Raw genomic sequence first — 26,666 nt, forward strand, 5'->3', positions numbered from 1 at the left:
TTATAAATTGTATATTTAAAATTCATAATGGAATTCATACGGAGAATAACCCAAAAACTGGTATTAATAGATAGTTTTTTTTCAAAATTCGGGCAAGTCATGTAAAATTTTTGAACTGGTGTTTATTCTTTTTTTTAACATTCGCAACTTTCTTTTTTTTCTTTTTTTTTTTTTTTTTTTTTTTTTTTTTTTTTTTTTCTTTCTTTTTAGGGGAAGTTGACACAAATGATTCACGGGAATTTTAAGAAAAACCCGTCCACTTACATATGGCGATAATTTTTGTGAAATGATTGATGCACAACACTGAGCATTATTTAGTGTTCTACTACTTCCACACTAACTATTAAGACTGAAATACGCACAATTGACTTTAGCCTTGAAAGTCAAAGGTCATTCAAAAATCTTCCAAATAAGGCTATTTTCAAATCGAAAATGACAAATCTGAAATGTCAAGCATACAAATATGCTTAACTCTTAAACAATTAAAAAAAAAAAAAAAAAATACGGTTTTTATTCTGCATAACAATAAATATAGGGTGTTTAATCACCACCCTGAATACGTATTTTTGAAATCCTCGAGAAAAATAGAAACAGAAATTATACTCATTAGTTCATCAAATTGATTTTTAGGCTAATAAAAATCGTTCCTGACAAATGAAAGTAAGTAGTAAAAAAGTTGAAACCTGTTTGATAGACGAATGAAACAAAGAAGAGATAAAACATTATGACATAGTTTTAACTGGCAAAATCTTCTGAACACCCTCTTTCCTCAATAACCTTGTCACACTTAAATAACTTATCTCAATTTCTTAATTTGTCATGAAAATGCAAATTGTAAAAAGAAAATATTTTATGAAGGAGAAGTGAAGAGTGTAAATATTCTCGGAAGAAGCTTCGAATTCTCCATCGGGCACAAGGTCCCCGGCACCCATGGATATCGAGATCTATTTTATGACAAGTATACTTGTTTAAAAAAATGCTAAGTTTACTTATTTAGAATTGACGTTTTATGCACATAAATTTTAAAATTTATCCATTGAAGACTGACATAAGTTTTTGCAACAACAAAATATTGTATTGTTAAATATTAATTTACGACCATAATAATATTAAATTACGTTATTGAGTTTTAAAATTAAAATACGATTTAATTTTTTTTCTTTCATTTTTAATGTTAAATAACGTAATAGTTAATAAATAATCAACGCATTTCTAGAAGTAATATGTGACAATTGTAAAAAAAAAATTTTTTTTCGCTTTATATACAGCACCAAAATTTAATATTTCTTATTGTCTATTCATAAATATTAAATTTGTACTTTAAGACTAATTTATTAATTAATACAATTAATAGTAATGATACCGTTTATGTAGTATTTTTTATAATAATTTTGAATCAAATCTTCCAAGGCGCAATTACTTAATATGAAAAATACTTTTCATAAAAGAAAATTTTGAATTTAAACATATCAAATTTTGATATTAAGGAATTGTAAGGATTTGTAAGGAAAAATTTTTTTACTAAAATATTATATATTTATATATATTTTTTTAACAAAATTCATTTGCTTCTCAGACGGATCGTTACATCCAACTAAATCTTTTTACCCTATAAAACAGGGTATAAAAATATGTATTTATTATTTTCATTCAAACAATTAAAAAAATAATTTAACGAAAACATAACACTACATAAACGTAAAAGTTTACATACATAAAACTAAACGTAAAACGTAGAGCACTTAAAATATATTTCTGTTAGTAGTGACATCTATTGTTAATATTTAACACTATATGTTTTAAAAATTTAACATTTTTAAGAAAAGTGTCGCCATCTATGAAATAGTAATGAATTTATTTCAATGCGTAAAGTAAATTTTAAAGATAACTTTACCTACTCTTTCGCTTCTGTTTAGTATTACCCTCTTTTCTTCGATGGTTTTCTAATACGGCAGTTACGCTTATTACTACCATTAAAATTCTCAGAAAAAGTAAAAGACCAATGAACATTTCACATTTCAATAACAATATTCGTGACCGATAAATGTTCTGACAATTAACATTCCTACTTTGAGTAATTTTCTTTTTAATATGTTGCATGCTTAAAACATTAAAGATACTAACGTTAGTATGTTCAAAATGAAATAAGTCGGTTTCTATTAAAGCCGAAGCTTTTATTACCATGAAGACCATGAAATGATTTATAACAACCATGAAAATTTGCGGAAAATAAAAAAAAGTTGAAGGCCATTGAACATTTTAATGGAAATATTCTTTACCGATGAATGTTCTAACAATTAACAATGGTGCCGGATTAAAAACTTAATTGGCTTCAAACAAAATATAAAGATGGTAATAAGAATCTTTAAATTTTGGAAATAAAAGTTTTTTTTTTTTTTTTAAGCTAATGAAAATTTGAATCAATTATATATTTCGACTTCAGCTTCTTATTTAATTTCAATTTCTATTTTTCTTTTTAATATTTTGCATGGTGAAAACAATTAAGAAAATAACATTAGTATTTCAAAATAAATAATGTGCATAGTTGATAAGCATTTATTATTTATTCATAATTTTATTATTATTACTTTATTATTAAATTTGAAAAAATTGTGTTATCTTGAAATATATTTAGAAAAAAATCATTTTTATTGATATATGTTATTTTATTTACAATTTAATAACGAAATATTTTATTTCATTTTTAATATTATTTTGCTTCTTTTTATTCACCTATAAATATTATTCGTGATTAAATGCATAGATTATAGATGTTCAACTGCAAGTTACTCAACACTGCTTGAAAATTTCTTAAAAGTGTCGCTTAAGTAAAAAGTCTGAAAAGCTTTACATTTTGTTCCAATATTTAATAATCGCATAAAGTGATTTAGAAAAAAATTAAAACATCTTAATAGCGAATGTAATTCCTGATAATTCAAAAATATCAACAAATCACTTAAGCATCAATGAAAATTCTTTGATACAAAATAAACATTCTGCGTCGGCCTATTCTATATTAATTCCACAAATTGAAATGGAATATAAATAGATAGTTAATATATATTAATATATAAGTAGATGTATAATAGATTATTAATACATAAGTAGATTATTAAATAATCAAAAATACTGATAAATATGAAAACTATAAGGAAAAAATAACTGTACCATAAACTTAAGTTTCTCTTAACTATTTTTGGATTTTAAGGATTTTTAGAATTTTTTTTTTGATTAATTTTGGACGATTTTTGGATTTTTGGATTAAAATATTAGCTGAGATAACGTATCAGGTTTAAATCATACCGCATCATAGATATTAGATCTTAAAATCGTATTTTTATGATATTGAGGTTTGATAAGAAATCTTCTTTTAATCATAATTTGTTTAAAAAAACGTATTTAAAACATTAAAATACTTAATAGATACGACTAAATTTAGAAATGAAAAATCTATTCAAGTGAAAAGTAAATAATTCGGTGTCTTATATATTATTATTATTTTATTTGTTTATTTTTTCATATATTTATGTAATTAATATCCGGTCATTCATTTGTATATTGCAATGTTCACTTTATTTTTAGATTTTTTTCAAATAGGTATTGAAATGTGATCTAATAACATTAATAAAATATTTTAAACCATACGTTTCTTTATCATATTTTTCAAGTAGAGAGAACGAACTCGAAATATCTTGATGTTAGATTCAATATTTAATTGCTACCCTAAGATTCTTTTTAAAGAAACGACGCATTCATTGTATAAATTTCAACATGAAAAATGCAAACATTTTGAACAATAATGTATAAATTTCAACATAAAAAAAAATCTTATTATTTTATCACATATTTTTCTTTCTTCCGATCTTATCAGAATTCTAGAACTTATCATTAAAAAATTATGTCTAGCAATTTATTTTGCTTGCACGTGCTCCTTTCGGGCTAAGGATTTGAATCCCTAAGGATTTTGGATCCCTAAGGATTTGAATTCGCCAGATTCTCTTTAATAATCTACAATAAGAGGGAAAAATCATTAAATAAAATCTGAATCTGAAGTAACTCACTAAAGTGGAAAAAAAAACACAGAATATTATTTATTTCATGGTTAAAAAAGCAATTTTAATTTACGTGTTGAATTCTTATTCGCTTGTTTTTATGTTTGTCTTTCATTAATTATGTTAATAAAATTTGAATATATATTGAAAATATAGAAACAAAATTGAACAGAATTTTCCTCCCTTTATGAACTTAAAAAACTATGTTAGTTTTAGTTTAAAAATTTATTAAGTCAACAAAAATTTATTAAGTTTAGAAAATTTATTAAGTTGAATAAACGATTCCTAAATAGTGTTCCGTGGTACCTTCCATAGAAGAGTTAAAGGGGTTCTAAGAGTTAGGGCCTTTTTTTATTTATTATTTTTTTAGTCAATGATTTTGAAACTTTTAATTAAATTAAACTATAATCAATAAGCCATTATTTATTTAATATTTCAATTGCCTTTATAAAATTATTCAAACTGAAGTAACAATAAAAAGTGAATGGCTCTTTTTAAAAAAGGAATATATAATTTTTTAATAAAAATATAGTGAATAATAAATTATAAAAAAAGACATGCATTTAAAAAAAATGCATTCGTATTTCACATCGGGCTTATCAAATCAAACTAAATTAACTAAATTTGCTAATAAAGAAATATATTTCCTTAATAACCATTTTGAACGTTCATACCAGTTCTTTTTATTTTTTCATCTTAAAGAAAACTATTATTCAGCTCATCTTACTCGTTTTCAGTTTAAGTATATACACCAAAAACAAATTCAGTACTAAATTAGACAAAACTCCAAGGCTTCGAAATTTTTAAAGAAATAAGGACATAAAATCTAATTTAAGAATATTAATGATAAAAAGATGAAAAAAATTCGTTTGTCTTATTTTATTTCATAACCGTCCTTGAACAAACGACCCAATTTTGGGTTTACGACTTCTAACCTTCAACTCCGTAGCCATGTAATTTTGAACCCAATCCAGATGACTCCTGGATTAAATTTTGGAAGAATTTTTCGATGGAACTAACCCGCATTATATGGAGAGGAAAACCACGAAAATATTCCACGGTTAGCCTGACTGCAAGGGGACTCTAACCCATGATCCGTCTACCACTGAGGATATTTTACTACATCACTGTAGCCGTTGGGACCCAGGTGCGGGATTTGTATGGACCAGCCATTACAGGGATTCGAACACTGTTCTAATCTCAATCCTTCTGTGAAAAGATAAAATTTGAACAATTATTGATATTTTAGGAGTAATATTTGAATTCTACTTAATTAATATTTATAAAAAAAAAGTAAATAATAATTTTTGTTAACCAGACTAAGTGATCTGATTATTACTAAGCGAATACAATATAATCATAAGTGATGCAAAACAGGCAAAAATAATGCATATTATAGGTCAGTTTTATCAGTATAGAATATTATCTAAATTATTCTCGATGCAAAAAGTAAATTATAGTTTCAAATTAACAAAACATTCTAGTAAATCCTACTCGTATTTCTACTGACCCTTTCTATAAGTGAACTTAACATAAAGCCAGTTCTTATAATTTAAAAATTTAGTGGAAGGACTTTGGTCAATATAATGATAAGCCACATTTTCTAATCTGACAAGATAGGGTTTTTGGAGAAAACCACCGTGATTTCTATGTAGGTAAAAAAATAGGTAAAAACATTGAGTTGTTTGCTAGAGGTAATTCCGGAAACTTTGTGAAGTACCTAGTTTAAAACAATGCTAAGGAAAAGTTAGATATAATTAACGACTTTAACTATATTGCTCCTGAGTTCTTCAATCTATTCTTCATTACCATGTCAGGTTTGTTGCAAATATGTATTGTCTAGTACTTTGGACATTTTTTGGACTATACATCATTATTAATGCATTATTATATACTGAAATCAAAAAATGTCAAAAACTGATCTCTTGCTTTGATTTCTGGATAACCCATATAAAAGAAGGAAACGTCAATATTGACTTTTCATTCTTTTTAACGCACTATAAAAAAATAAATATAGAAATTTTTATTCTAATTTTTGGTGGAATAAAATTTGGCGTATACTCCTACTAACATTCAAGTACCATGACATTATTAATAATGAAATAAGTAATATAAGAGTAACGAGAAGGAACTTTCACTAACACACAAGTACAATAATATTATTTATATTGAAATAAGTAATAAATAATTTATATTGAAATAAGTAATAAATAAGTAACGGGAAGCAACGAGTAAAAAATTTAAATCAAGAATTTTCTCCAGTTTTTTTCCCCTTTCCTGTTTAAATTTCTGTCAAAAGCACAGCTCACGTTGATTGAGATATAGGATTACGTAGTAAATATTGTGATAGAAAATAATAAAGTTCAAGGCTATATTCGAAATTGGCAACTTAGTTCTGAATTTGCATTTCTATAAATATGCATAACAGTCGAAATTTAAAGAGGCATATGACGTAACAAAAAAAAACAAAAAAAAAATGAATTACTTCTACCATATAATGATAGATGGCTGATAAAAAAAAAGAGATCTCATTACAATAACAAAGCAATAACAAAACATTTAAATAACAAAATTAACATTTAAAATAATCCTAATTAACTTTTAATGTAACAGAATAATACCCATAGAAATTGAGTTTTTGTATTTTTATAGATTTACCTACAAAACGAATTAGATAATTATATTGAAATATTATTTTATAAGAAATTTTTCGAAAATTTTTTACAAGGTAAAATAAAAAAAGCCAGTTTAGGTGTCGTAATTTTGAATTTTATTTTAATAAATAAAATCAATAATTTTAAATTATATTATGTGACTGTAAGGGTGTGTTGATACTTGGGGCGACAGTTTATGAAAAAAAGCAGTGTAATCACTGGAGGAAGCAAATCGGAAAAAAAAAGTCAATTTAATTTTTTTTTCAAAAAAGAGCAACAAAAAAAACTGAAATGCAAAGTGCTTATAATAACAAATATATATTTTAAATTTATATTTTAATTTTATATTTATATTTTAAACTCACGAAATTTATATTTTAAACTCATTTTTATGTAATGAATTCAGAAATTTTTTATGGTAAAAAAGAGTCCTTCAGAGTATTTTTTAGTGATAATTGTAATCGTATTTAAATTTGTTTCTAATTTATTGTTAACCATTTGTGTCTAACGATATTTTAAAAGGAAAGTTTATTTATTTTTTTTAAAAAAAAGAAGTGACGGCATCAGTGCTTCATTTTTAGAATATATTTTTTAGAAACAAGATGGTTCAGTCTACACTGTAAAAAATTCGGGTTCAAATTGTATGGTATAAAACGCCGGCACTTAGGGTGTATCATTCGTAGAATTAATTTTATCGTTAAATCCATTTTACCGTAAAATCCATTTTACCGTAAAATCCATTTTACCGTAAAATCCATTTTTACTGCAAAATTATAAATCGTATCTTTTGCAGGGATATTTGTTTAATAAGAGTGATTCAGCGGTTTTACGTTAATTATTACTGCAAAAATTACGGTATATCCGATTTTTTGTTCCATAACATGTTCCTGAAAGATAGATTTTTAACGCTAAAATGGTAGCTAACATAAAGAAATGCCCACATGGTATAAACAAAAATGCACTACCACTTTTTCCACTTAGGATTTTTTTTTCTATACAGATCAGTTGTTGCGCATTAATGAGTTGAATTTGTTTTAAAATCATAGTTTATTCTTTACGAAATTATTTTGCTCGAGTCAAATATTTATCTATTAAAAATTTAATTTCATAATAAAATTGAACTGAATTCCCCTTAGGATCCATGGGTCCGTTGCCCCCTTCACTCCCTCTCTTTCCGCCACTAAGGATAAAAACTATATTGCCGTATAGAATTAACTGGGCTTTAAATCTGACAAATAGCTTTACTAGAGTTGCGACAGCTCAGCGGATAGAGCTTTCGCCTTTCAATGAGGCGAACCGGGTTCGAAACCCAGTCGATACGAATTCCGCATCCGGCTTGAACTGACCACAGTGCTGACGTGAAATATCCTGAGTGGTAGACGGATCATGGGTTAAAGTACCCTTGCCATCAGGCTAAACTTTGATGGTTTTCGTGGTTTTCCTCTCCGTGTAACGCAAATTCGGGTTAATTTCATCAAAAAGTCCTCCACAAAGACGATTTTCACCCTATACTTGATACAGGAGTTCACTTGTTTTCTGGATTGGGTTCAAAATTGCAAGACTACGGAGTTGAACATTAGTAGTCGTAAACCCATAAAATTGGGACGGATATTCAACGACGGTTATAAAATAATATAAAATGGGTTATACTAGAGACGAAATGGAGCAGGACATAGAGCGTTGGCCTTCCAATGAGGTGACCCGGGTTCCGCACCCGGCCCGTATCGACCACAGTGCTGACGTAAAATATCCTCAATGGTAGACGGATCAGAGAACTCTCCATGTAACGCAGATGAGGATTAATTCCATTAAAAAATCCTCCACGAAGTCAAATTTCTCCCAATACTTGATCCAGGAGTTCACTTATTCAAAATTAAAAGGCTACGAAGTTGAAGATTAGTAGTCATAACTCCAAAATTGGGTCGGCTGTTCAACGACGGTTATAAAATAAAATAACTTTACTGGAGCCGCTGCGTCTCAGAGTTGAAAGAGCGTTCGCCTCCTAATGAGGTGCCCCAGGTTCGAATCCTAGCAGCGGCTGGTTGATAATGAGGATTAAATAGAGGTTCCATCAAAAAATCCTCTATGAAGTCACATTTCTCCAAATACTTGATTCAAGACTTCCTTTGTGTTCTGGATTGGGTTCAAAATTGCAAGACTTTCGAGTTAAAAATTTTTAGTCGTACACTCAAAATTTGATCGATTGTTCAAGGATTGCTATAAAATAGGTTTGCTAGAGCCTTGATGTGTCAGGGAATAGAGCGTTCGCCTCCCAATGAGCTGTCCCGTGTTCAAACCTCAGCGGTTGCTTGTTGATATGAATTTTGCTCTCGGCTCATACGAAGCAGAGTGCTGACGTTATATATCCTCAGTGGTAGACGGCATGGGTAGGAATGTTCTTGCCATGGAGGCTTTCGTGGTTATCCTCTCCATGTAACGCAAATGTGGATTAGTTTCATCTAAAAGTCCTCCACGTAAGCTAGTTTGCCCCAATGCTCGATCCAAGAGTTCCCTTGTCTTCTGAGTAGAGTGCAAAATAACAAGTCTACGGAGTTGAACATTCATAGTCTTAAACTCATAGTTGGGTTGACTGTTTAACGTCGGTTATAAAAAAAAAAAATAGTTTGATTAAGAAAAATATTAAACTTTTTTTTGTATTAAACTTTGTATTGTATAAACTTTGTAAACTTTTTGTATTAAACAGGGTGGAAAAAATATTAAACTTTTTCCACGGAGATGAAAATCATTTTATCAATTAATAATTCTTAATTTTTGCAAATGTTGAGCCTTGGAATAACAATTAAGTATTAAAAAATTGGATAAGAATGCTTTTATTGTCAGGAAACTGCGGCTATTCATCATGTTGACATTTTACATCGTTTTATAATTCGCATTACGGACGTTGATTACAGATAGGCAAAACTTAACCTAACAGTCCTTGTTATAACTTTCACAAAATCACAACAGTTATAAAAATAGTATCTTATTCGCTAAAAATGTTATTTAATGTGAGGGCAGAGCCTTCGAAAAAGCAGCGTTAACCTTAAAAGCAGGGTTTTTTTTCTGTAAGACCATTTTTTTTACATTCGTTAAAAATTTCAACCATTTTCAACCAGTTGATGGATATAAAGATCCTTCATAAATTCTTTACCAGATATCGTCGATCTGCTGCTCTTATATTTCTTTGCATTTACCTTTTTTTTTTTTTTTTTCGATTTCAGACTCTTGTAAATTGCTTTCTCGGTCGTTTGATGCCACGGGTCTAAAAATTTTGTCTAATTTTACTCTTATGTGTAATGTTCATGTCTAATATTATATCTGATCATTTATGTCTAATGTTTATTCCTCCTGGAATAAAAATTAAAAATAATTTTTTTTAAAACCAGTTAAAGTCTTACTTGAATATTAGTTTCTGATAACTCATCAGTCATTTTTACTAGTTTGTTACAGTTGTCTGACTAAGATTATGAAAATTATTTTAATTTCAACAAATGAGAACAGCATATTTTAATTAATAGACGACACCTGTAAACGACCTATTTACATTTTAAAGGATATTACACATTGCCAAGTTGAAAAGAAATATTATTATGAACTACTTTTAATGTTATCCTCAACCTGTAGTGATAATAATATAAACTCAATCGACTTTATACACTTAAAGCCAAGCCATACTAAATAAACATTCAAAATATTTACAAGAATTTTCAGAAAAATATGTTTTCTGAACTTTAAGACAAATAATTCATTAATTCTTTATAAATTACTATTAAAAGAATTATAAAAACATAAAAAATTAGGGCTATGGTGAAAATAAAATTTAAGTTTAAGTTTTTCACGACACATATTGCCACATTTGCTGCTCTATCTTCTTATTTATGAAGTTAGAATTTAATGTATAATAAACATAATTGGAAAAAAAAACCTTTGAACAAATTGTATCAAATCTGCCGTCAAAAACTGCAAAGGGTTAATTCAATATAAATATCACGATTTATTACACACTGTCAAGTTAAGCGGACGCGAAACATTTCTTTTTTTCGATCAATTTTACACACCATTCATAGCCTGTAGATAATAATATAGACTCAACAAACCTAATGAATATACTTAAAAACGCAAGCCATAGAATGCAAGCTAACATTAGAAATATATTTTAAAAAATATATCTTTTAAATGATACGACACAGCTCACTATTTTAATATAAATTACTGTTAAAAAGATTATAAAGTATAGAAAAAATTGAGACACGCAGAAAAACATTTAAGATGAATTTTCCGTGTCACATATTGTCATATTTGTTTCTCATAACTTAGAAACAGATATTGTCATATCTGTTTCTCATAAATTAGAAGATAGTGATCTTCTAATTTATGATGATAGAATTTATTTTATAACGTATATCATAAAAAAAAAAGAAAACTTTGAACATTTCATATTACATTTTTTATCATGAACAGTAAAGGGTAAATTCAATACAAACGTCACGAATTATTACACACTGCCAAGTTAAGCTGATGCGAAACATTTCTTTTTATGAACTATTTGAAATACTATTCACAAACAGTAGATAATAATATTGACTCAATAGACATAATAAAAACACTTAAGAAAACAAACCATACAAAGCAAACTTTAGTGACATGTCTAGAAAAATACTAACTGATACGACTCACTATTTTTTTTTATAAACTACGATTGAAAACAAATATTACGTATAGAAAAAATTAAGGTTGTAGAGAAAAAAAAAGTTGAAGTACCTCACTATCTTCTAATTGATGATGATAGAATTTATTTTATAACGTATACAATTAAAAAAAAAGGAAACTTTGAATCATTCTGTATCAAATCTTCTATCAAAAACTTTAAAGGGTAAATTCAATATAAAAGTCACGGAGTGAAAAAAAATAACAAAAGAATTCATTGCCTGAAGTTCCTTCTATCCATTACTATTTCACACACTGAATGTAATATTTGTTGTTATCGAATAGTATGATCTTAAAGATCTTGAACAATCACTAGTAAGAGACAATTCTAAGCTATTGATTTACTTATAAAGAAATAAAATAAAAACAAATGCTTCTTTTTTAAATTAGAGTAGGCGAAAAATCGAAAACAAACTTATCATCGTTCCGACTTACGTGTTTAGAATCTATAAATGTTTTAGATTTATGATTCTAAGAAATTCTGATAAATGTCAACCATTCAGAAGAAGCAAAGTAGCGGAAGATTAAGGAACTAAACGAGTAAACAGGGCAGCATAAAAATGTTACAGCTCAAATGTTTAGCACGTATAAGCAATAAGATGTTGTTAAACTGTTGTTAATAAGATGTTTTCTTAAAAGTAAAAAACTACTTTCAATAGAAACCAAATGTTCGTAGACTTTAACGTACCTAAAATATTACAAATTAAAAAAATGTATAGATAAATTCTAAAGTTGATTGAAAAAAACGTGATTTTTATTTTAATTAATAAATCTAATAATGATTAACTTTGTTTAATTAAACTTAATCAACTATGAACTTTAAAATTCTGCCCTCTTGATCATTCAATAATAACTCAATCTTAAATCAATCCCTTCGAATTAGAGTATGATTTTTTTAATTTCCAATTGTACTTAAATCGTAACGCGATTCTATGACTTTATAAACATTGATTTAAATGCATTCGTGAAGTTTACAAAATCGCGAACTTCACTTTTCGAAAAATGGTGAGTTTATATCATCGTTATCAAGTATTTATTATTATTTTTTTTTTTTTTGCTTATTTAAATACTTTTTTTTTTTAATTTTTATGAGATATATCTGTTTAAACAAATCTCTATTTGGAAAATTTTTTTACTGTTGTTTGTTACTATATTTAATTTTATTTCGAGTGGTTTGTTTGTTGTTGTTGCTGTTGACGTATGCCATTAAGGCAGAGGGGGTGCATTTGTTCTTGTTTTCCAGTGGCGCCATCTATGGCCAAGAATTCGACTTCTGCCACACCCATACGTCACACCCATTTATAGGGTGGACAAATTCATTCATCCACAGATCGTAATTTTGACCTGAATCAGAGCATGATCAATCTCCAATTCAGTATCCCCAGAGATATTAATTTGTTATGGAAACATGGAGGACTTTAAGACTCGACAGATTTAACGTGCATCAGTCACCATTTACTACACGGGAAGTCTGCGGCTGGCAGGGATCAAACCCACGACCACTTGGACATGGGCCCAGTGCCCTACCAACCAGGCTATCCCGGCCGAGTGGTTTGTTTAAAAAGCTGTTTTGCATGCTGGTCATTCAAGTTTAAATGATGAGCAAATTTTGAATACATTTTTTTATGATAATTTCTATTTTTTAAGTTTTAAAGCGATCTATAACCACATGTCCATGCATAGAACATAGTCTTTATTCGGAACAAAAAGGTACCGGGAACACCTGGGGTTCCCAACATGACACCCCTCCTCAGTTGGGGATGAAGACTTCTAATGGGCGTTGGGTCTTTCTAGAGGATTTCAATAAATAGATGTAAAATTTTAAATATAAAGTACATGCTGTTATTAAAGAAGTGATTTCAATTCAGCAATTTATTGAGAAAACGATTACTAACCAATTTCTTAGTAAAAGTAACAGTTTGCTAGTTTCGACACAAAATATTTTTTGCACTAAGGAGTAAGGGGGGAGTTTTTTCCCCCTTTCAAATTGAAATTATTCTTTTGTGAATTTTTTTAAATAAAAAATAGTTGTTTATTTAATTCATCATGTTACAATAGTTTGTAATTTTTGAAATAAATTGTTTAAAAGTTATTTTAAGTTCTACTTTAGAAGTTTGCAGTAAATATTTTTTTTTAAATCTGTTTTTATTTATTTATTTATTTTTATTTGCTTTTATAAAAAATGCTTTTTTTAAAAAAAAAGGCTGCTTTTATAAATCTTTTTCTCAAAATCGTATTAATTATATAAAATCATTGGCAAGAAGGAATTTTCAATAAATCAAGGGTATGATTTTTGTGTGTTTGCTGTTTTTGTTGTTTTGTTGTTTTAAAGTGTAATAAATCGAAAATAAAGAAAGTATTCATTTTAACTAGTTTAATAAACGCTTGTTAACATAAAAAACTTTTTTAAGCTGGCGTTGAAAAAAATTTGACCAACAAAATAGGCGGTAAACCAATGATTACTAGAAACCTATGATTAAGTTTATAAAAATTATAATAACGAATCAAATTTATACAAATGCGATTTTTTACGAGATGCAACATTATCTTTTAAAACGTGTTTATTTTGATTCCGTAAGAATGGAATAAAAATAATTGTAAGTGAAAAGGTATAATTAATTAATAAAAATTAATTATATGAACTAAAGTATAGTTAAGTTCCTCAAAGCTTAAAAGTCATTAAAAAAACTTTTTTAAATAATTCTTTCAACCTTGATAAAATTCAATTTTTCCTTTCTAATTCTAATAATGTTGCAATGAATCTTTATTATGTTCTAAGAAGAACTTAATTCAAACACAAAACAAAACTTGAAAAATAAAAGTGTTCTAATAAAGAAGATAAATCCCTAATATGAAACATAGTACTGAAAAAAATTAAATAAAAATAAATAAAACAGTTTCTGAGAAACCAGCGTTATTTACAGGAAATACGAGGGCGCTTTAAATTTTAATAGATAGTTGTTATTTTTAATTCTTTATTACGCTTTTATTAGTGTCTAAATTAGAACAACATTATTTCGGTGTAAATTTCAAGACATATTCATCTTTAAAACTTGACTGTATTATATTTTGGTAAAAAATATTGACATTTCAATTGACAATACAAACATTTCAATTGAATTTCTTCTTATAAATTTGAGAAAAATAAACTAATCAACTATGATGTGTACATAAATTTTAAAAACTATTGTAATCCTTGACATTTATTTTAAGTGATAAAGCAAAAAAAAAATTAGGTTATTTTATTAAATAATTTTAAAAATTTAATTTTTTGAATTTTAAAATTTTAGTTAATATCTTATGGAAGTTAGAATTTTTTTATATTTTATTTTCTCAAATAATTACAAGATTTACATTAAAAAACAAAAACAAAACATGCATTGAAAAACAAAAATTGCATCTGGGATCCCCTTAAAATATTTTTAATACATATTTATTCAATAAATTAGCTTTTAAATTTAAACTCTGACAATATCCAAGTGTATTCTAAGAGTGTTGCTATAAACACTCTGTATAATTATCCTCTCTGTATTCCTTTCTATTCATGAATAAATTATCTATTAAACAATCTAGGAACAAAAACTGGCTTCTAATAGGTATATCAATCTGTCATATGACCTCAAACCTTGTCTGATGTGGGTTAAATAAAGAAAACCTCTGAAGATCGTATAATAAGTAAGAGATTGAATAACAATTATGCAAGATTGCCAGTCGAAACAAACCTATTACATAAAGTTATTCTCTTCAAGGTCAATGATGTCACTTTCGTTTTACCAGTTATATCTTTCACTTTAATAATAAATGGATTTTCACCAAGTTTCTAAACTAAGTTGAAACATCTCGTTGCGCATGAGCAAGGAAGAATACTTATAAACTCTGCCATGCATGAAAATAATAAAATAACGGATAAAGATAGTCTATGGTTGCTAGTTGTAAAATAAATATATATGAAATATTAGGGTGGGGAGAGAGATAAAAAATTGAAACTTAAATTAACAAAAATTCTATGAATATGATTACACGTTAGAACGAGATCCTTTAGCAATTCTAATTAAAAATATAAATAAGTAAACAATCCCGTGTTATCAACAAATAATAATAATCAGTACTTACCGTATACATTATCAATCTTCTCACACCCTACACAACAAAGTTATTTTTTAAATTGCATTCACAAATTAATTTTTGTTTTAGCATAAATTAGTAATAAAGTTATTAAATCTATAATTAGAACTAAAATTAATTTCGGGAATGTTCATTTCGTTGTAATGTTCAATTGGATATAAAAGCTGCTGTTGTATACATTTTACACTATCGATTTACTGACGAAGTAAATAATAAATATATTAAAGTAATAAATAAGTAATATAAAATAAAGTGATATAAAATAATAATAATATTGTTATACGTAAATAATTTAAAGCGATAAATATATTATTTCTCTGTTTTGTTTTCTTTATATCAAATAAAACAATCGTTTTTTATATTGACGTTAAAGTTTTTTCGTTGAAATAAATCTCAGTTATATAATTCGAAAAAAAAAAACTACATCAGTATCGTTCATTACAATTATTATAATTGCAATGAACATAGTCTTTTTACAAAATTGCATTCACAAATCAATTTTTGTTTTAGCATAAATAAGTACTAAAGTTATTTAATATATAATTAAAACTAAAATTAATTTCGGGAATGTTCATTTCGTTGCAATGTTCATTTGGATGTAAAAGCAACTGCTGTATACATTTTGCACTATCGATTTACAGAAGAAGTAAATAATAAATATATTAAAGTAATAAGTAAATAATATATTAAAGTAATAAGTAAATAATATAAAATAAAGTACTATAAAATAATAATAATATTGTTATAAGTAGATAATTTAAAGCGATAAATATATTATTCCTCTGTTTTGTTTTCCTTATATAAAATAAAACAATTTTTTTTCAAATTGACGTTAAAGTTTTTTAGTTGAAATAAATCTCAGATATAAAATTCGAAAAAAAAACTGCATCAGTATCGTTCATTACAATTATTATAATTGTAATGAACATAGTCTTTTTACAAAATGAATAAGAAAGGAAAAGTTTTTGTCATTGCATACATACAAAATGAATTAAAACGTTATAAATAAAGTTTAGAACCTAATTACATGATTTTTTTTTATGTGTGCTTAAAAGAACCTTCACCGTCGCCCCTGGTAGGACTTGAACCCACAATCCTTGGCTCCGGAGCCCAACGCCTTACTCGTTGGGCCACAGGAGCACGTATGCAAAAAAATTTTAGGAAATTTTAAATTTATTTTTTATTTTTAGGAAGACCAGTTATTCTAACATTAAAATCTTTATTTTAAAAAACTGAATTTTAGTTGCATATTTTAAAAAACAAAACTGAATCAATTTAGTGAACACCAAACATGATTGTCATTGGCTTAAAAATTAGTTAACAAAGGTTTATGCTGCGTATTTTTTTCTAGCGTACTTAGTTAAGTATATTACGCTTCTGAGTTAGAAATAAAGTGTAAATCCTATCAAAACAATCTTTGCGTTATTTATTTTTTGTACACAAACAACTCAATACAGTTGCCCCAGGTGGAATTTGAACTCATAATCTTTGTCTAACCATCTAATAACCAACTCCTTATCCACTGGGGTTCAGGGGCACCATTGCAACTATCCATGTTTCTTAGCCCAACTAAAATATTGTCAAAAGGGACAAGTATGAAATGAATGATGAAATTTATGTAAGATATATTGTTTAAAAGGGAGATGACAATAACATTTTCAATATTAAGACGAAGCTTGTGCTACTTTTGTAAAAAATATTTATACTGTTTAAACAAATTAAATGGCAAATAAGATTATCTAAATTAGAGGGTTAATGTGAGAAAACATTTGCGTTATTTATTTTTTGTACACAAACAACTAAATACAGTTGCCCCAGGTGGAATTTGAACTCATTATCTTTGTCTAACCATCTAATAACCAACTCCTTATCCACTGGGGTTCAGGGGCACCATTGCAACTATCCATGTTTTTTAGCCCTACTAAAATATTGTCAAAAGGGACAAGTATGAAATGAACAAAGAAATTTATGTAAGACATATTGTTTAAAAAGGAGTATAACAATAAAATTTTCAATATTCAAACGAAGCTTGTGCTACTTTTGTAAAAAATATTTATATTGTTTAAACAAATTAAATGGCAAATAAGATTATCTAAATTAGAGGATTAATGTGAGAAAACATTTGAGGTAAATATGCTAGACAGTAAGATGTTAATAGTAAATGAAAATATGGTTTTAATATTTTTTTTGTTCTTAATTTTAAGATGATAAGTAATTTTGACATTAAATAATACTTTCTTTAAAAGGAACTGAACTTCGATAGCATATTTTTAAACCATCTACATTAGTGGCTATAGGAGCATCCGTAAAATAATCAGCACAATAGGAATAATCTGTTGTACATAGTGGGGAGAAACAGCCACTATTTTTATAATCATGTGGAGTATATCATGATTTTGTAAGAAATATTTTATTCTATTAAACATATTTAAATACTGACTAAAGTACCAAGATCTATAAAACGAATTCACTTATAAATTATATTGCGTATCGATATGTTGCATACAAAGTGTAGCTCATAACTGAACAATCGTGGCCTCATTTTTTTCTTTCCTTGGTACACAAAAGGAACTTTTCAACCGCTCCTGGTGGGACTTGAACCCACAATCTTTGGTTCCGGAGACCAACGCCTTATCCATTGGGCCACAGGAGCACTCCAAGTGGACATACATGGTTAAGCAATCTGCATCTATCGGAGCATACATAAAATGATCAACGCAATAGAAGTCTAAAAAAGCAAGTCTAAAGAAGCAAGCATACATGAAATAATAAACATGACAGAATTAATTTAAGGCTTATAGTGAGGTAAAAACAGCCACCATTTGTGTAATAAAGTGGAGTTTATGATTATTTAGTAAGAAACAATTCACATCATTTAAAAAGAAAAAAATTAAATTACAGATTAAAGTACCAAAATCTACGTTATGTATTCTTTTCTGATAGTAAAAACCATTTTTTTTACTCTTTGTTTTTTAATGTTTTAGTTTGCTATGCTGTTAAATTTAAAAGTTTTAAATAAAACTAAATATTTAATCGAAACTAAATATTTAATTTAATAAAACTAATAATTTATTTATCGGCTTTTTATTTTTTATTATTGTGGCATTGTGGTGTGTGCGTTATTTAAAAATCAATTCACAAGTGTATACTACAAATGAAAAATTCTGATTAATTGTTTTGAGTTGAAAATAAATCCTTTTTTATTATTATTCAAGCTTTAAATTATTATTGAGTTGCACAAGGAATTAATTAACCGATGCATTCTTCAAAATCAGGTTGGTGGAAAAGATTTTTAGCTTATTTAATACTTTGTACTCAGTATTGTTTCTTTGACAGACAACTTAAACACAGCAAAATATTACACTACAAAATTTTGAACACTGAATAACTTCTATATTTCTCTGTTTTCGTGACAACGTTCAAATTTGTTAATATGCTCAATAATTTTGAACCACCTGCATACACCCTTTCAAACTTTTCCAATCTCTCAGTGATATTTAATTTATTCCGTAATTTAAATTTAAACTGTAGCTACACATTTTTTTTTTTAATTTTCGTTGTTTTTATTATAATGGTTGTTTCAAGAAGTAGCTGATTATATTTCAGTAAAAATATTTATTTTTAATGCTTTATAATTTGATCAATACAATTAAAAGCGAGATTCTTCATTGCATAAACTACGCGTTTCATAAAATTTTCATAAAATTAAAATCTCACAAATTTTATTTTTAATAAAATTTATTTTTTTCGAAAATCAAAACAAGACTCTGATTGCAAACAATTTCTCTTCATTTTAATTATTACCCGTTTTAAACATAAATTTCAATGGTACTAATGCAAACGCAAAATTATAATTTTGTGTCAGCAATATTTTGATTATTTTATTTATATAGCATCTTTATACGTGCTTTAGCATGTTTGTTTTGAATGGCATAGCTGATTGTATTCTGTTTTTGTTATAAAATTACCCAACCAGAATAATACATACATAAAATATTTTTCAATTCTCAAACTAAAAATATCTCCTTTTTTCGAAAAAGAAAGTGAAAATGTGGAAAATATGAAACAATTTAACAATGCTGCTAAGTGCAATATTCGTTTAAAGAAGCCAATCAAAGAAAATTTTGCATCAGTGCAAAAATTTTCTCTCTCGAGCCAGACTCTGGTCGGATGAAAATAAGAACCTATTGATCAAAAAAAGAAGCGAAGGTTTTGATATTATAAAGATTATTTAGACAATAATTTATAATTAGTATGTAAGAAAATTATTGCTTAAATGAACATCGTGACAATTATTTAAGTTATAACTTATCCCAAATTTAATTTATTCGAATTGGACATTTCTGAGTGGATGTTTGATTGAACGATTGAGAAAGTTCATTACTTCTGAAACCAAATTTAATTAACTCTTTTGAAAAGTTAATTAAAAATAAACAAACAAAGTTCATGCATCATTTGTGACACTTAACTAGTTCCAAAATACTCTAAAAAATCGTTTCGTAATAAGATGTTTATAAATTTGCGAGTTAGCGAGTAAGATATTGATATCTAGTATTTTTTATATGATGGTTTTGTACAATTTTAACATTTTGTACAAACATATTTTGTCAATTTTATTTCTTTAACTGTTATGTTATAGTATGAAAAGTAATTTTAAATAAAATACTTCTAACTATAATTGTGTATATATAAATTAAAATTGATATATACTAAATATAAAATTAAAATTTTCTGAGAATTTAATGAAAAAATATACAAATAAATTCTACTTATCATTTGCAACATTTTACTAGTTTCAGAATACTCTAAAAAAATCTTTTTGAAATAAGATGTTAATAAATTTGTTCAAGGATTAAAGTTAGCGGGTAAGATATTGATATCTAGTATTTTTTAAGATCGTTTTGTACAATTTCAATATTTTGGGCAAACATATTTTGAAATGTTTATTTCTTCAACTGCTGTGTTATAATAAGGAATGCTATTTCAAATAAAATACTTTTAACTATAATCAAGAATTTATGAATTGAAATTAATGTTTAATAAGTATTAATATTAAAATTTTGCAAGGATTTAATGAAAAAATATACAAATAAATTCTATGCATTTGTGACACTTCCAGAATACTCTAAAAAATTTTTTTTGTAATAAAATGTTTATAAATTCGCGAGTTTATGTGTGAGATATTGATATCTAGTATTTTTTATGATGCTTTTTTTTTTACAATTTCGGTATATTGAACAAATATATTTTGTAAATTTTGTTTCTTTAATTGTTATGTTATAATATGAAATGTAATTTGAAACAAAATACTTTTAACTATAATAGTGCATTTATAAATTGAAATCAATATTTACTAAGCATTAATTTTAAAATTTTTCTCGGATTTGATGTTTCGAAAAAAAAATTCAATGCATTATTTAATGGAATACAAGTCGAAAATAAGCTCTGAGTAAATTTCGAATTCGGGATTGGAATCGAATTCACACAGTTCAACTACCTACTGCACAGCTTTTAAGGTAAATGACAGCTCTTTAAGACAGTAAAATTTTAAATCTAATGTAAACTTTAACAAATTATGGAATTTGAGCATAAAAACTAAAATTTTTTTATGGCACGCTAACAATAATTGTAATGCATAAATATCAAAATATTTTTTTGTATCAAAGAATTTTTAAAGAAAAATTTTTAACACTCTTTTCTTAATTACAGTACGATTAAAGTAATAAATTCCCTATCAGTTCTTAGCTTTTAATTTAAAATATAGCTATCATTAAATAATATCTACATACAAAGTATCAGAGGATTCTGTGATAAGCTTTCTCTTTGTAATTTGCGTTAGAGAGACGATGTTTTTTCAAGTTCAACGTTTTTCTGAAAAGGCATTTAAAGTATGTGATTGCTATGTGCAATTTCGTACGTCAGCATGCGAAGAAACGACTGTAACTTCGATTCTAAAGGCCGGAGAATAAAAAATTCAAAGAGATATAGAAAGCTAATTAACAGAATTTCAAATTTAATCAATAAAAAAATTGAAATTTCGCCGAAATTGCAGATTTTCACCCAGCCTTACCTTAAAAAAGAACCGCTCCAAGATTTGAGCCAATCAAGCAGCCGATCCAAGATTTGAGCTTACGACTACCAATGTTCAACTCCGAAGCCTTGTAATTTTGAACCCAATCCAGAAAACAAGTGAACTCCAGGATCAAGATAGGGAGGTAATCGTGTTTGTGGAGGACTTTTTGATGAAACTAACCCGAATTTGCGTTACATGGAGAGAAAAACCACGAAAATCTTCCAAGTTTAGCCTGATGGCAAAGGGACTACAACCCATGATCCGTCCACCACTGAGAGTATTTTGCGTTAGCACTGTGGTTGATGCAACCCGGGAGCAGAATTTGGATCAACTTTCCCTCGTAGGGATTCGAACATTTTGCAGCCCACCCCCAAAAAACGTTGTATATACAATATATATATTGCGGATATAATCGTGTGGGCTGAAGAAAAGATTACATCTTTTTTCTTTTTTTCCGGTTTTTTAAATAAAATTTCATACTTTTTTTTTTTTCGTTTTTAATATATATTGTATATATATATATATATATATATATATATATATATATATATATATATATATATATATATATATATATATACATATATATATATACATATATATATATATATATATATATATATATATATATATATATATACATATATATATATATACATATATATATATATATATATACATATATATATATATATATATATATATATATATATATATATATATATATATATATATATATATATATATATATATATATATATATATATATGTGTGTGTGTGGAGGTTGACGTCAGGTATAGTTGAAATAACTACGCTTTTGTAATAACAAATTTAATGAAAAAAAAACAACAATGGAAATAACACAACCGCTCCGTCTGAGCGTTTAGCTGGAATCTGACATAAGTGGGGTGGCGCTGCTGTAGTGGGGGTTGGATTCCCATATATATATATATATATATATATATATATATATATATATATATATATAATTTAGTCAAACTAATTTCATTTATTTATTGCATATTTGGCAAAATTAAGTGAAAAATAATAATTGTAGAACCATTGTAAGACATATAATAGCTTCCTTTTTTTATAAAAAAAAATTAATTTCATCGTTTACGAAGAGCAAATCTAAGCTCTGGAGAGATAAATAAATTTTCCAACTTTTCGTGTAACTTTGAATACATGGTGATTTTTCAAAGCAAAAAGTAAAATGAATTCTCTGAAAAGCATTTAAAAAAAAGTACGATATTTTTTTGGAAATTCAATGTCATTCGTAACAAATATTTTTGTTCAGCAGGTCAAATTTATTTTTTCTAAATTTCAAAGCGAGTCACGTGATTTATTTTTCCAGAAAATTAACGATTAATAATGGTTGGAGTTAAATATATTTTTTTTCCATCGTACTCCCCGTGCATTTTTCCGCATTGATCTTCACGAGTCTTCGATTTGAAACATAGATATGGAAATATTATTGACTCCGAACAGCAGAACAAATCAACAAAACAATTCAACCAAAAAAAATATGTCCTTTTTAAACAAAAAGGTAAGGAAACTGCAGACTTTTCAGAATCATTTTATAATTAGAAGGGAAAAAATTAAAAAAAAAAAAAAAACAATATTTCTGCAAGAAAAAAAAGTAGCTCATTTTTTTTGATTTGTGGGGTTAGAAAAATAACGAGTAGCCCAAAAAGTATCAAGTAGCCAAAAATCGATTTTCAGTAGCGGGGACTTTTAAAAGTAGCCCAATCAAAACGCGCTGAAATCAAATAACATTACTCCTCTCTCTATTTTAATATAGAACGTAATAAAATAAGAACATTTTTTTAATGGTGGGTCTATTTCCCATTGGCCTCAGAAATGCCAGAATCGTGAAGTTATACAATTTTAATTATATTTGAGAATGTTCAGTTCAAATTGTAGCCTTGAGTTAGACGTCTGAAACAGAAATTTTCGACTGAATTCAAATTCTCACAGGACCACAGAGTTGATCAATTTAAATATTTGGTTTTAAACGCGACTATGAGCAATAAAATGTCCGATAATGCTAAAACTTAATCAAATATAATTTAGTCAGGTATTTGATTCCTTAATTTTATTTAGAAATTACTATGTTTATAAGCACAAAGAATTTGTTTAAATACCACAAATGAACTTGGATGCTCGTGAGTTAGACCAATTGCTCTTATCTTGACGAATAACCATTAAACCATTGAAACCATTAAAAGCAAGCTAAAAGTAAAACCATTTTAAGACATATATTAAAAATAAACATTTTCATGAGTTTACAGCAATAAAAATATATTTAATGCAAAAACCATTGATATATATCAATGGTTTTAGCATTAAATATATTTTATTTATTATAGGACAAAAATAAACTTCCCAATTTAAAGGTGAAAAAATGCTGTTTAAAAAGATTAGCTTAGGGCTTAAAAAATTTTAAATAAGCCACCACTTATAGTGATTTCGAAATAGAATTTTACATTCTTAAAAGAAATTGCTGAACTTCTGAAATTTTCCTGAAACAATAAAAAAAAAAATTCTAATGATTTAGTTTGATTTTCTGATTTCGGGCGACCAAAAAAAGTTTTATACTTTTGAATATAAGTTTACTCGATTTAGAGAATAATGCTGTAATATAAAGCAAAATAGGACGTTATTTATTTATTGATAGTTATATTTTCTAGAAATTTCGTGATTACTTAAAATATCCTTTTCAAGAAAATAGAGTTTAATTTTAAAATATTTAAAGCACACGTCGTTGTTTAATATCTTTTAATACTTCGAATTTCGCTTTTAAATTTCAATGACGTATCATTCAGGCATGAAAGAATCGAATTTCAAAAAATTCAAACACAACTCTATACTGGATATTAAAATTTTTATTGTTTAATAAGTCTGGTTAATAGAGGTTAATAAAGGTCTGGTTTGGTTTCTGAATAAAGTTTTTATCACTAATAGTCTTTTTCTTGGGACAGGACAAAATAAGGTTTAAGGAAAAAATGTCTACATCTAATACTACTGTTGTGCTTTGAAAATATTAAAATAAAAACGGCACTAGAAATAAAGAAAATAGAGTATAGTTTAAAAAATTTAAAGCACACGTCGTTGTTTAATATCTTTTAATACTTCAAATTTCGGTTTTAAATTTCAATGACGTATAATTCAGGCGTGAAAGAATCTAATTTCATACAATTCAAACGCAACTCTATACTGGATATTAAAATGTTTATTGTTTAATAAGTCCTAAAATAAAGGTCTGGTTTCTGAATAAAGTTTTTGTCACAAATAGTATTTTTCTTGGGACAGGACAAAATAAGGTTCAAGGAAAAAATTTCTACATCTTATACTACTTTTGAGCTTTGAAAATATTAAAATAAAAACGGAATTAGAAATGAAGAAACGACACTAAAACAGAATTCATTAAAAAACACAAAACATTTTTTCTTCTCTCTGCTATTTAAGTTTGTTGATGAGCTGAAGGCACCCTTTTTTTTTTCTAGCTTAAAAAGTTGGCGTAATTTTGAGCATACTTTCGACAAATGTGGTAACCCTGTAAACGAGTACCTTGCTATTGACCGTGATTCTCTCTTATTTCCAAGGCCATATCATACGATTTCAATCTCTCTGTTTATGTTTTAAGTTACGTAACAGGAAGATCATAAAAATGCTACAATTAGACCATTGTTAGAATGATTCTATTCACTTAAGCATTATTTTTGTAGTTCCTGATTGTTTGAAATAACTGTTTCGCTTGACAACATATAAATATATTTTCAAAAATAGTCACGGATTCTAATCGATTAACTCCATAATAATGATTTCTTGCCTTTTACGATAGCTTTAGTTAATAATTTGTCGTTGTTATTTTTTTCGTTGTTCTTTTTTATTATTATTTTATTTCTTTTGCGAACTGAAATTTTTGAGAAGATTCTTTAAAATAAAAGGCGACAATAAGACCATTGCACTGTGGGCCAGAAGATCAAAATTAAATTTTCAGCTAAAATGTGTGTTGGCAGTTTTAATGTAGCACAAATTAAGTATTCATAATCATTCCAAACATTATAATTTACTTTTTGGACCGACGAGAGTACAATGTAATGAAAAATATGTAATAAAAAAATTTTTAAAATGTAACTTTTTCATTTTTATTTCAGAAATATATGTAGGAATTTTACCTTACTGTTATATTTTTATCAGAGTAATTAGTCTGATATTACAGTACAATTTTTCAATTTGTTGGATTAGTTAATACTCTTGACAAACTTATAGTTTTTATCTTATCATTTGACATTTTACAATGTTTGAATGATTTTCGAAACTTAGTTCCAAAAAGGTCCACGAGGTAATTAGCTAAACTTTTTTTTTTGTCTTCTTTAATGTTTCTTCTTTCGAAAAAACCTGCCCCATTTTGCCCGTATTGCAAAGGTGGACTAAATATACCGAAAAACAAACATTATTTTTTTTCTTCGTGTTTTCGCGTTATTTTGTAATTAATTTGCGTTATTTTGTAATATTACTTCGGAAATATAATTTGTTTTTCATTTTGAATATAAAATTACGAAAATTATTATATTTCCATTGCTATATTTAATTATTTAAACGTACTATATTATTTTTTTTATTTTTGCTCGCCATATTTCAGCCGCCATTTTGTTTTTTGGGGTATTTTTAGTGTATTTCAAAATTTCAACTATGGATTCAATTTACCTGCTCATTAAAACCCCCAAATTTTGAAACAAATTTTATCGAAATACTAATTTTGGCCACGAAATCTTGGATGCTGGCCCACTGTGCATTGTTAAGATGGTTCTATTCACTAAAAGAATATTTTTGTAAATACTGATTTTTTTTTGTTTGAATGACTGTTTCGCTTGCCAATATAATATAAATATGATTTCAAAAATAAGCATTTATGGAAGCAATTAATGCCAAAGTATTTAAGGCAAATGTTTCTTGCCTATTACGATTGTTTTAGTTATTATTGTTTTTTTTTTATTTTATTTTTTAAAGTTTGTTTTGCAAAACGCAAATTTTTAAGAAGATTTCTTA

The 26,666-nt window shown here is 26.8% G+C and overlaps 1 long non-coding RNA gene and 1 other non-coding gene across 2 annotated transcripts in view; both read right to left on the reverse strand.

Annotated features, from left to right (window-relative positions):
- The window catches only part of LOC107453023 (uncharacterized), a 230,136-nt gene that overhangs the window by 180,169 nt on the left and 23,301 nt on the right, over positions 1-26,666 (reverse strand). The gene's annotated exons all lie outside the window — the stretch shown is intronic.
- TRNAR-CCG (transfer RNA arginine (anticodon CCG)) lies at positions 18,119-18,191 on the reverse strand. Its single transcript has one exon. It is a non-coding gene; the product is annotated as a tRNA-Arg (tRNA).

Source organism: Parasteatoda tepidariorum, chromosome 11, assembly GCF_982258835.1.
Source record: "Parasteatoda tepidariorum strain Cologne lab strain chromosome 11, Ptep-v5.0, whole genome shotgun sequence".
NCBI classification, from domain to species: domain Eukaryota; kingdom Metazoa; phylum Arthropoda; class Arachnida; order Araneae; family Theridiidae; genus Parasteatoda; species Parasteatoda tepidariorum.